Here is a 13,347-nt window from a genome sequence, read left to right on the forward strand (position 1 = left end):
CATATTAGACAGGCAGATTTAAATATTTTGAAATTAGTAAAATTTAGAAACTTGTATTTATCTAAAATTTGAAAATGGTGATATGAGAAAAGTTTCTTATGTAATATTTTCAATGCTCTTTTGTTGCATTATCAGGGACCAAGCAGTAAGGCATAAAGGACACAGGTGTTCAATTTAAAAAAAAAAGGGGTTTTATTGATCCAAAAATATGAAGATATTTAACAAAGATTAAAAAAACACTTAAACAGGCAGACGAAAATAAAAGAGGTCAACTCAATAAACTAAAATCAAGATAACAATTAACAAAACCTCAAATAAACATAAGACAAACTGCCTTCCCAAAATGATCCACAGGGGAACTTAAATACTGGCTTAGCCAAACCAAATGACACACAAGGGGGGAAACAAAATGGCTGCCATATAACCAACTAATACAAAACAATTAAACAAACTTGAAACACCCCCCAGGCAATGAAGCATGTTGTCAGTGGTACTTCAGCTCTCCCTTTGCCACACTTTTTGCCAGCCAGGAAGGAGAAGCCAAACCCCAGGTAACTCAAACTAAGAAAGATGTATAAATATAACATAAAAAAGAACTTTGACCTTGCAGTGTTACTATGTGTGCACACCATATAAACATTAGAAGGTGTAATGAAAAAATAAAATTATTTAATAAACAAACGATATTGGATAATAAGTAGAATTACATTTAAAGTAGTGACTGCAAAGTAAACTAAAGTGAATCAACTGGTGGTGAGGTGTGGAGCTTACCATGTGTGGCTTGCCATCACTTGCATACTTCGATTGGCCCAATAGCAGCGAGACTAGTATGGGACCAACTTGTAATACAGTATTCAATATGAGCCAGTATCACAGAGTACAGGAATGTAATCGCTGCTGTGTCTGTTCATGATGTGTGGATATGTCTAAAGTTCCGTATGTTAACATTTACACTTTTCACTAAATTTTCAACATGTTTTTTTAAAGGGATAATTTCGAGACTAGTAGCACTCCCAAATACTTAAATTCCTCAACATTAATTAGTTCTTGTGCACAAACGACCTTGTGCACAAGGTCCACAAGGTCCATTCATCCAACGTGTGAAACCTGCTGTGAGGCCAATTAAAGTGTGGCCAGAGGGGACAGACGCAGATTTAAAAACACTGGAATATGTTCACCCACACAGACCTGGACCAGTACGCCTCATCTGTACTGGATTACATCTCCAAAACCACAGACAGTGTCACCACCCAGAAACGGATTACCATGTACCCCAACCAGAAGCCTTGGATGAACCGGGATGTTCGTCTCCTCTTGAAGGTCTGCAACACCGCCTTTAGGTCAGGAGATGCACACGCCTACAGTACAGCCAGGGCTAATCTAAAGAAGGGTATCAAAAAAGCCAAACACCATTACAAAAAGAAGGTAGAAAAACACTTCTCCAACTCCAATCCCTGACGCATGTGGCAAGGACTCCAGACCATTACAGACTACAGGACCACCAACCCCTCCCCCACATCCTCTGATGTCTCCTTCCTCAACGAGCTCAACAACTTTTATGCTCGTTTTGAGCGAGGGAATCCCACAACCACAACCAAAGCAGACATGACGCCAGACCAACAACCTCTTACTCTGACTTCAGTTCAGCATTCAATACAATCCTCCCCTCACAACTCATCAGGAAACTGACAGACCTGGGCTTCAGTTCCCTCATGTGCATATGGTTACTGGACTTCCTGACCAACCGCCCCCAACATGTCCGGCTGGATAACCACTGCTCATCTACAATCACAATGAACACCGGTATACCACAAGGCTGTGTGATGATCCCTTTCCTGTACTCCCTCTTCACCCATGACTGCAGACCTGCCGATGGTTCTAACACCATCATTAAGTTTGCAGATGACACCACGGTGATTGGCCTCATCAATGACAACAATGAGGCCGCCTACAGGGAGGAGGTGGATCGTCTGGCTGAGTGGTGTGACACAAACAACCTGCTGCTCAACACCGAGAAGACCAAGGAGCTCATCGACTACAGGAGGAATGCTGACCCACATCCACCCATCTACATTAAGGGGACGGCTGTGGAGCATGTGAGCAGCTTCAAGTTCCTGGGAGTCCACATCTCCGAGGATCTCATCTGGATGACCAACTGCTCCAAGCTGGTCAAGAAGGCTCACCAGCACCTCTTCTTCTTGAGGACTCTGAGGAAGAACCACCTGTCCTCAGACATCCTGGTGAACTTCTATCGCTGCACCATCGAGAGCATCCTGACCAACTGTATAACAGTTTAGTACGGGAACTGCTCTGCCTCGGACCGGAAGGCGTTGCAAGGGGTTGTGAAAACTGCCCAGCGCATCGCCAGAGCACCACTTCCTGCCATAAAGGATATCTACAGGAAGCGGTGTCTGAAAAGGGCTGGGAAAATCATCAAAGACCCCAGTCACCCAGCACATGGACTCTTCACCCTCCTGCCCTCTGGGAGGCGCTACAGGAGCCTCCGGACTAAGACCACCAGGTACCAGAACAGCTTCTTCCCCACAGCTGTCAGACTCCTGAACTCTGCCTCCTGACATCTGACCCACGTTAAACACATGGACTGGACATACAAACACCCACAACCACCTACACACACACACATACACACAATAATAACATTCGACCATTCATGTGATTCAGTCAGATAAATAGAATGGTAAATGGCCTGTATTTGTATAGCGCTTTACTAGTTCCTAAAGACCCCAAAGCGCTTTACACATCCAGTCATCCACCCACACACACTGGTGATGGCAAGCTACATTGTAGCCACAGCCACCCTGGGGAGCACTGACAGAAGCGAGGCTGCTGGACACTGGCGCCACCGGGCCCTCTGACCACCACCAGTAGGCAACGGGTGAAGCGTCTTGCCCAAGGACACAACGACCAAGACTGTCCAAGCCGGGGCTCGAACTGCTTTTGATATGCAGTGTTGGGAAGGTTACTTTTAAAATGTATTCCACTACAGATTACAGAATACATGCCCCAAAATGTATTTTGTAATGTATTCCGTTACGTTACTCAATGAGAGTAACGTATTCTGAATACTTTGGATTACTTAATATATTATCATGCTTTTCACAACTACGTGAATTTACTATTGCTGTGTGATTTATTACTGTTACTTAAGGTCCGCGGCTCCGAACCATAGTAAAGGGACCTCTGGCTAATACGTCGGGTTCCCTGTCGGGCTCGTAGCTGAAAAATAGCTTTACTTTGTTGTGTGGGTCAACTTTTCTTGACCCACACAACAAAGTGAGAGGTGAGAGACAGAGAGAGGCGTTGAAAGGCTGCTCCAACAGAACCTATTGTATTGGAGGAAAACACGAACACAGTGTACAGTCGAGTCTTAACCCTTTAAGACCTACCATAGAACCAAGTCCGCCAGAGCTTATATTAAATTTTTACATGCTGTGGAGCCATTTTTGGGAGCATTTCAAGTTTCTATACATCAATACAACCATTATAGCCCAAATTTTAATAATATGTCTGCATTAAGTGCATAGTAATTACATAAATTGCAAAAAAGTGCAATAAACTACAAAAAAATTGAAAATCGTTTTTGTTTTTTTAACATATATTTCTAGTTAGAGAAATTTAAGAGGCTTATCCCTCAAAACTGTAAATACAAAAAAGTTGCACAAAATAGTTTCCCACCACAGGAAATTTATTTTGAGTGTCTTCATAGTTTTATTTTTGAAATACACCAATTTTCATATACTGCAGGAAAAACGAAAATAAATATTATAATGCAAATTTGCAGAAAAACAGCATGTGCATCAAAATAAACTATTTCCAGCAGTGCAATATGAGTCCTAAGCATCCCAGAAACGACACAGAAAGTCATAAACTCAAACATAACTTTTAAAAACACAAGTATAGGCTCACACAGCCCCGATCGTAAAAAACTACATTTCCGCAAAATGACGTCACTTCCGGTTTCGGGCAGCTCATGGCGGAGATGCGACAGTTCACGCTGATGGACGTAGGAAGTGTTACAAACAGCTGATCGGATCGGCAAAGCGTGTTTCTGGAATATTATGTTTTTGTTGCTGCAAGTGCTTTTTATGCAGTTTTTGCAAAGCTATATGTGGAAGGAAACCGTGACCTAGGACAAGCTGATGGCATGAGATGTAAGTACAACTCCTCTGGTTTCATATGCAAAAAAAATTATTGCGCTAGCTTACGTGGTTGCAGTGCTACCGGGATTTAAAAATAGTTACGCAAAATGGAGCGTGTCCGCTCCGACCGGCTCTAAAGGGTTAATAGCCTACTTACAACTGGGCTCATCAGGCACTCTTTTTGGCTGCATTGGTTATTATGATATTTACCTGCTTCCATCTCCCGTTTCTGGTCGGTGACAGCTCGTACTTTTCCACTCTCCTTTTTCTCCCTCCTCGCGCTCACAGACACATAACGGGTATGGCAGTCCATTCTCCCTGCAGCACAGACTACACTGCCCGTGAGGCTACATTCTTTAGGGCTATGCCTGTAACACTCTGCCTATTGCCTTCATATTAAATCATTAAAAAAATATATTTCTTCACGTCATTATGAGACACGAGATTGAGATACAGGCATTAGAGCCTCTTAATGCGTGTTTTGTTTGGGTTTCCAAAAATAGAGAGGGCATAGACTAACATATGAAACAGGGAAACACCGCCGTGTAATCCCTGCATTTCAACAAAGTAACAGTATTCTGAATACCACCTTTTTAAACGGTAACTGTAACGAAATAAAGTTACTCATATTTTGTATTTTAAATACGTAACGGTGGTACATGTATTCTGTTACTCCCCAACACTGCCCATGTGTTTCCACTTCCCCTGATCACCTCCTGTCTGTATATAGTCTGTGACTTTTCATTCTTTGTAATGTTGTCTGTTATGTTTTACACCATGTTTCCAGGTTCCCGTGTTTAAAGTCCATTTTTTTTCATGTTTAATTGTAGTTTAACCAGTTTAGGTTAGTGTTTAGTTTCGTATTGGTTCACCTTGCCCTTTGTTTTGCACCTTTTGATCAGCCTTCAATAAACAGCTTGCCTTTTGTTAAGATATAGATTTGCTTCTAAGTGTCTGCATTTGGGTCCTCCTCCTGTCTCCACATGGCCTGCCAGTGCAGACAGTGACAGCACTAGAAGATACAAAACTTTCAGACTGACTCTGCTGGAGGAAACAGGGCTGTAAATTTCTGGGTTTAGAGAAGCTCTCTGTCCCCTTTTCCTTTCTCCCTCCCTATCTCTGTATGCAGGCCTGACCGGAGTGCAAGAGGTGGTTGCCACAATAATGAGAGTGTTTCCTGCAAAAGGGTAATCTCTATATAAGGAGATGTCCAGAGAGGTGCAGAGGAAGAAACGTGAGCTGGTATGAAACATAAGGCCACCCTCAACTGATTCTTCCAGTCATGTTTTCATTCGGTTTCAGTGACCCGCAGTAAAGATGTTTACTGTCTGTGTGTTGTGCTCTTTGTTCATTTGGGCCCCCTGAGTGAGCAAAGAGACACGCTAGCCATTTTTCAGCTTGAACCTTTAACTGCTAAATAAATTTAAGAAAATGCACTTAGAACATATTTGTCTCCTCTGTCTCGAAAATGAACACAACATTTGTCTGATTTTTTTTTAAATTATTATTTTGTGTATTATTCTTCTAAGTTGTGTTTTTGGTGATTTCTTTCAGTGGTATATTATTTTATATTATTTATTTTATGCTTTTTGTTGACTAAGTTGATATTCTAAAACAATTTATTTCATTTGATTTATTACATTATTTGATTTATTACAAGGTCTACAAATCTCCTTCCAGTATGGCTGGAGGAGGGCCGGCCATAGCAGATGCACAACACGTACAGTTCATGGTTTTCTGTATTTCTATATATTACAGTGTTTGAAAGTAAAGAGCCCGGAGATCCAGAACTGTCTTCTGCCTCTTACTTATGAGCCAGAACACAAAGCATTGGCTGGAGTAATGCACACGAATGGGTTACAATAACAATGCATGTGTTTTCTAAAGAGTAAAAGTTAGAAACAGCAGAATATAGAGCAGGAAAGTAGAATGGTTAAAATAGCACAAATTCGCAGAAGTAGTAATAGAATAAAACAAAACACGTATGTAAGCAACTTGAAGGAAAAAGAGGAAGAATAAAGAATAAACAGAAACAGAACACAATTGTGTGAATTGTTTACAGCATTTACAGAATTAATAAACAGCTTGGAGACTATACACAAGGGAGATAGCAAGATGGACATCACAACATGACACCATGAGAAAAAAAATGCTTTTTGTTTTTTGCATGAATAACACCTTGTTGTGACAAAATTCACATTTTTTTTTGAGACAATGAGCAGGCATTTGAGTACAAAGACAAAGCAACAGAACAGGCTGCCGGATACTGGCACCACCGGGCCCTCTGACCACCACCAGTAGGTAACGGGTGAAGTGTCTTGCCCAAGGACACATTGACTGAGACTGTCGGAGCCGGGGCTCGAACCAGCAACCTTCCGATTACAAGACAAACTGCTAACTCTTGAGCCACGATTGTGCATTTATCTCTAACAATATTTTTGTCTCTTTAACACTTTAACAAATGTAGCTTTTTAAAAAGCATGGTGAGGCAGGAATCCTGGGTTTGTGTGGTGTGTGTGGAGTTTGCATGTTCTCCCTATGTTTGCATGGTTTCACTCATTCTCTAGTGGGTTATGATCATTCAAAATTCCCCATAAGTGTAAATGTAGTTGAAAATGGTTGTCTGTCTGTGTGTTAGCCCTGTGTCAGACTGCCAATCTGCCTCTGAACACATGCCAATCCCCCCGCGGCCGAGGTAAGGAGAAGTGCTATAGAATGGATGGACAGATCTTGAGAAAGGCCTTTGAAAAGTAAAGTTGTAAATGTAATGTCAATTTGAACTAAATCTAATGTGAGTGAAAATATCAACATTCTATATGTTCACATTTAGACAGTTTCTAATAGCTTGTTGATTGTTAAAACCTGCATAGACAAACAAAAACAAAAAAAGAGTTTAGCTGACTTCTTAGCTCCAATTATATCTGCAGCCTTCTTCAGTTCTCACACAGCTGAATATAGATGTGGTGATGCTTGTAACACCATCAAGACTTCAAAACAAGAAGAGGACAAAAGAGAAAAGATCATTTCTCTCTAACTTCTTTCTAACTCTAAGTGGTGGTTTTCAGTGACAATTGCTGACTCGAACAACATTATTAGAGACAAATTATTAGATGTGAAAGCACTCCCTCTGAGGCCACACAACACAAAATTGTAAAATGTTTAACATATACAGCACATACAGTTTCAGGGAATTTAGATCTAGATTTTACATAAGACTTGATAAATTGTGCTTAGTCATGTGTATATTTACTGAAGTGCTTTTAATTCTATGTATGCTACCTATCACAAAGCAAGCACAAATTATTATTCTGTTTTTCTTAAACAGATTGCCAAGAACACTGGGTGGCCTTCAGTGATAGTTTGTACCAAATTTCTTCGGAGAAGAAATCCTGGGAAGAAAGTAGACGAGACTGCCTTAAAAAAGGTTCAGACCTGATGATTATCAACAGCCGAGAAGAACAGGTTTGTGTGTGTGCAAACATAGATGTGTGCAGAAGAAAGGATGATGATACATCACTTTAAGTTCTGAATGTGTACATTTAATTTTTCTCTTTCTAAATAAAGAACTTTGTGAACAAGTTCAAGAAGCATTTGTGGATTGGACTGACTGACTCAGAGACAGAGGGGACATGGAAATGGGTGGATGGGACTCAAATGACTACAAGGTTGAAATAAAAATTTAATCTCTTTCTTGTCCATAAAGTCTTTTTATGTCATCAAGTACATTAACAAAAATTATTTGGTTAATATCTTGTTACTAAAAACCAAAGACTGACTGACCTGTTGAGTTTAACTCTTTTAATTTTATCTGTATTTCAGCTACTGGAATAGTGGGGAACCAAATGGTGGCAGAAATGAAAACTGTGGAGAGATAAAAACTTACAACTCAGAAAACAGCTTGAATGATGCACCATGTTCCAGTGCAAAATTCTGGATATGTGAGAAGAGAGTTTCTCCATAATTTAACATCCACGCCCAACAAATACTGCAGAACACAGAGCCATGAGATCAACTTCTGAAATGAAGCTGAACAGAAAGCAGTGGACACTTACAGCGAGTAAAATAAGTCCCCAATTTTCTGAGTAAATATATTTCTAAAGGTATAATTAACATAAAATTCTTGCCATGTCAGTAACAATCCATCCAGTCCATACAAGTCATTATTACAAGCATGTATAATAATGAAAAATGACACGGAAAAAGTATTGAACACATGAAAAAGGTGCAAAAAGGCATGGAGAGCTGTGACACCAGCTGAACTGTATTAGTAATAAGAAAGCAATTCTGTCACTTAGGCAAGTTACTATCAGCTGGTTCAGTCTCAACTGATGGGCTATTGTTAGATTTGTATTGTTGATTATCATTTATGCTTAGAAATATCTACTCATATATGCGTAGAGTTTTATAATCAATGTCATGTTGGTAGAGGTTTGAGCCTTACTAGTCTGCAAACACTTTGTGTGCATTCCAGAGTGTTCTGGCATTCCCACCCACACCCTGGGAGCATGGGAGAGGTCGTACCTTCTCTTATTGTTTTATGGTAGGATAAACGTAGCTATGTCAGTTTTAGGCTAAGTGCCTTTTGTTTAGATGAACTGCTGGACTTCCAGACCAGCAGGTTTAGCGAAGTCGTTTATGGGGTCACACTCTGACCCCCCCCCCACACACACACACACACACTTACACACACTTACACAACGCACAGGCAAGGTACTCTTTGTTTGTATGTAGATTTCATATGTTAATGAAGCTATGTATATTCATGTAACCTCAATAAAAGAGCAGTGTTACGGGGGAGCAGACGAGAGCGACTGGGGTCAAGTGAAAGAACGGCGCTTGTCGTGGTTCTCTCCCTCATATATGAGTAACACAAAGAACTTTGCCTACTTGGTGTTTAATGCTTTTTGCTGTGTAACTGAATCGTCTTGAACGTTCCAGCGAATGGGGTTAAGCTACAAACCTATCAACTATAAAAAGCTGTGTCATTACTGAGGTTTTGCTCAACAAACATCTCATGCTGGGTAAAACCAATGTGGTCTCTTGAGACTGTTGCAACACATATTGATAACATTGGTTACAGAAGGATTTCTAAACTACTGAAGGTTGCAGTGAGCACTGTTGGGGTAAAAAAAAGAAGTTGAAAGAACATCATTTCACCATAAATCGATCAAGACCTGATGATCCCAAAAAGATTTTAGACAGAGAAGTGAAAACGATTATTAAAAGAGACGTTCAAGGCCAAGGACCCCTTGCAGAAAGCTACAGAAACTAGCTGATACCAGTGGCGGAGCGGGGAGGTGGCTTACTGGGCTTAAGCCCGGGTTGTTTTTTCAGAAGCCCGGGGTCTTTTGGAGTGTAATTTTTTCATAGTTAGATGCCTGGCTGACAACTGTATAAAACAAAAACTACACACAACATTCGAAGCACATAGTGCACACTGTGGGAATTTACGACTGTGCGTAAATCCCCCCTAATATTGGTATGATCTGAGCTCAGACACTAAGTGACTGAGCGAGGGGGCGGGGGGAGCTGCTGCCTGCGAGTGCGCTGTTGGAGAAACGGAGCCAGTAGTGATGGTAAATTTGATTCTTTTTACTGAATCGAGTTTTAATGAGTCACTCACCAAAGTGAATCGGTTTTTGAGTCATTTGATTCACTGAGTCAGTCGACCAGAGAGTGCAAAAAATGTACATTTTCACTCAAACTTAATTTGTTTCTCTTTTCATCTAAATCCTACTGCTAAGATGAATGATTCTAAAAGAAAACAACTATTTTATAGAGCAAAAAAGAGCAAAAACATTTTTAAAATTAAGCAATTTCCTATCAAAATTGCTTAATAAACATTTATTTATTTTTATTTTATTTTATTTTATTTTAATATATTTTTATTTTTTATTTTATTAGTATTTTCCTTAAATGTGTTAAATATATATTTTCTCATCTAAATGTCCACTGAGCTGTGAGCCAGGGGGCGGTAATGTGCCTTAACATTGGTTGCCAACCAAGAAGAAGAAGAAGCTGTGAGCCAGGAGGGAGGGAGGGGGTGAGTGAGTGAGTGAGTGAGTGATTCGTTCGCTCTATGATTCAGCACAGGAGGGAGGGGGTGAGCGAGTCCTGAGTGATTCGCTTACGCTTACGATTCAGCACAGGAAGGGAGGGTGTGAGTAGCTCAAATGTGCTGTTAGCATGTTAGCAGAGCGATGCTACTGTGAACCGAGCTATTTTCTTGATGTGAGCTTCTACTCAGGGTTTTTTCTTCCAGTTCAGAGCAGAATTTTTTTTGTTACGATACTGGATGTTTTTTTTTTCTCCACAATTTTAATTATAAGCTAGATACATTGCTGCTAACAGCAACAGGGATGACCCAGTGAGTCACTTGGGCTTGTGAATCATGATTCATGAGTCAGTAAAGTGATGCTCGAGTATTGAACGATTCGTTCATGATTCGCGCATCACTGGGAGCCAGGCAGACAGAGGAGAACTGAAGTTCCACCAGGTACCAAAGCAAATCATTCGTACTGTACAAATAATGTAAATATGATGGTGTATCACGAAAGATTGATATCAAACTGATCACTTGACCCATATTACGTTACTTGCTCTTCAAGTGAATCAACAAACGGCAAAGTGAAAAGCCGAACAGTCTTAGCTTACATGTGTGTTTATTTCATATTTTCAGTTGTTACCCTCCATGGCTAAATAAATCGGTTTCAGTAATGTACTGATATACAAGAATGGACATAAGTGGCTTCTTTCAAAGAAAAAACTCTGGTAGGTGTTATTTTATATATTATGTTTTGTATGTTGTTCAGTATATTTCTATGCAAAACAAGAGGAATTTCAATACACAGCAGTATATTCACAGTTTAAACCAGATATTTACATACACTTTATGGAAAACACAAGAACATTTTTTTTACTGTACAACATCAATTTAGAGTAAACTTGTTTTGTTTTGGATAAATAAATATGGAAATATCTTTTGAATTACTTAAATGTCCGAATAAAGAGAGACAGAGCTGTCTATTTTCTATCACTTTCATGAAATATAGGAGTACATATACACTAAGATTATTGTTAATTAATAAGAAAACTCCAGACGATTCCATTCTGAGCTGAAGAAGCTTCTGATAGGTTAGTAGAGTCCATGTGAGTAAATTGGTGGCACACCTGTGGATGCATATAAGGCAAAACACAGAGCCTGTTTCTGTGACATGGGAACATCAAGAGATGTCAACCAAAACACCAGGAAAAGAATTGTGGAGCTCCATAAGTGTGGCTCAATTTTGAATACATTTTGGTGCCATTTACAATTAAGAAATACAGATAGTTTCTCTCTTTACTCTTAAAGTTAACAAATATGTTTTTTATATTTATCAATCTAAAAAAATAAACATTTAGTCGGATTTGATGTTACAATTAAAAAAGTATTTGTGTTTTTATCTGACGAGTTTGTAAATATCGGGTTTCAACTGTATATTTGATGATGTTGGTGTTTGGCTTGATTGTCAGCACACAGAGAGAGAGAGGAACAGAGATGGAACAAGAGCAGGTGACACAGACATGTTAGTCAAATGGTTGTTTAACAAAAGTATCACCGTATCATAGGTACTCATGTATCTCGTACCTAGTGTTTCTTTTTAGGTTTGTTATTTTTCAAATTCTATATTTATTACGTTTTGCAGGCTTGTTTGCACAACAAGTTCAAATAATTATATAAACTTTTCTCAATCTAAATAGTGGACTTTGGTAGAATTAAAAAATAAGTGTAGTGCAGGTCTATGATGATATTTAGTGCTACTATCATCTAGTTTTGATTCTGATTCTTTCAGTCATTTCTAACCCCCCCACCCCGCCCCCCACCCCCAAATTCCACATGCGTACTACCCATTAGGGCTAAGCCCCGGGTGTATCAAATGTCTGCCTCCGCCTCTGGCTGATACAATCATTTTGAAGGAAATAAGTAATGCACGCAACTGCCGTGGCCTGTGTAAACGTTCAATGTAGAATACTCCATTGGTGAAGAAATAGCATATTAAAGCGCATTCAGAGTTTGCTGAACCACACTTTGACAACCCTGCGCGCAGCTGCTTAAAGCTGTAGCGTCCAGATTACTTACGTAGTCAGCTACTTCCATGCAACTGATATAAGATGCGTTAAGCTGAACACAGCTTCAACCATCTGTTTGTTGAAAAATAGTAAGGGACCGCATTTTCTTGTTAGTAACTGTAATGGCGTTGTAACGATAGGAGTAGTAATTAGTTAGATTACCCGTTACTGAAAAAAGTAACAGCGTTACTGATGGCAACTAACACCGTTATTCCCATCACTGCTTATAATGTGTGATATATTTTAAATTCTTTCAAGTGGAAAAAGTGCTGCAGCTAGTACTAAGTGCATATTCAAATACAAAGACAAATGCAGTCAAAACCTCTAACACAGTCCTGAGGAGTGCCATCAGATCTCAGTTCCCTGTTAAAAAGAGAACTGCTTGTGTCAATATATTTTCACACAGTTCAGAGCTACTACACACAACTACAGAGACTCTCGCAAAGCACTGATCACCTCAGAGACTTAAAGACCCAAATAAACCTCCAATGCAGATAAAATCATGGATGCAGTCTATGCGAGTACGGATGAAGTATTAGCTTGTCGCAGAAAGTCTAAAAGGGAGCATCAAACTGTGGAAGACATTTATGTGAATCATGAAGTGATCCAAACCATACAACGTAAAACAACTGGACCTTCACCCCCAGGTAAAAACCACAAACCTATCTATAGATATTACAATTACGTGTTGCTAAAGTTTTGTGCACAAATCTAAAAATAAAACTGAAAATTCTATACAAACTGTCTGAAGAAAAAAGACTTAATTCAGGAAAAAGTAATCTAGAGTCTGGCTTGCTGTAGTGTTACTGTAGTTTTGGATTTTTTGCTGGGTGTTAATTTTGATCGAGATATACAGTTTTGTTTTGTTTTTATCTGGGTTTACACTCAGCTGTTTTCCAGAATGTGTGGGTTTTTCAGTTTAGTTTTTATTTAATGTCTGTATTTACTTTAGTTTTGATTAGTTTCAAGGTTAATTTAAACACCATTTGGAACGAGCGCTGAAGAGAAAACAATACAATACAAATACTTTGAAACTAACAGTATTTGTGTCGTTGCCACCAAGACTCATTCTCAGATG

The sequence above is a fragment of the Copadichromis virginalis genome, linkage group LG6, assembly GCF_057382275.1.
Source record: "Copadichromis virginalis isolate Kocher_CV1m ecotype Utaka linkage group LG6, C_Virginalis_male_GT1.1, whole genome shotgun sequence".
NCBI lineage: Eukaryota > Metazoa > Chordata > Actinopteri > Cichliformes > Cichlidae > Copadichromis > Copadichromis virginalis.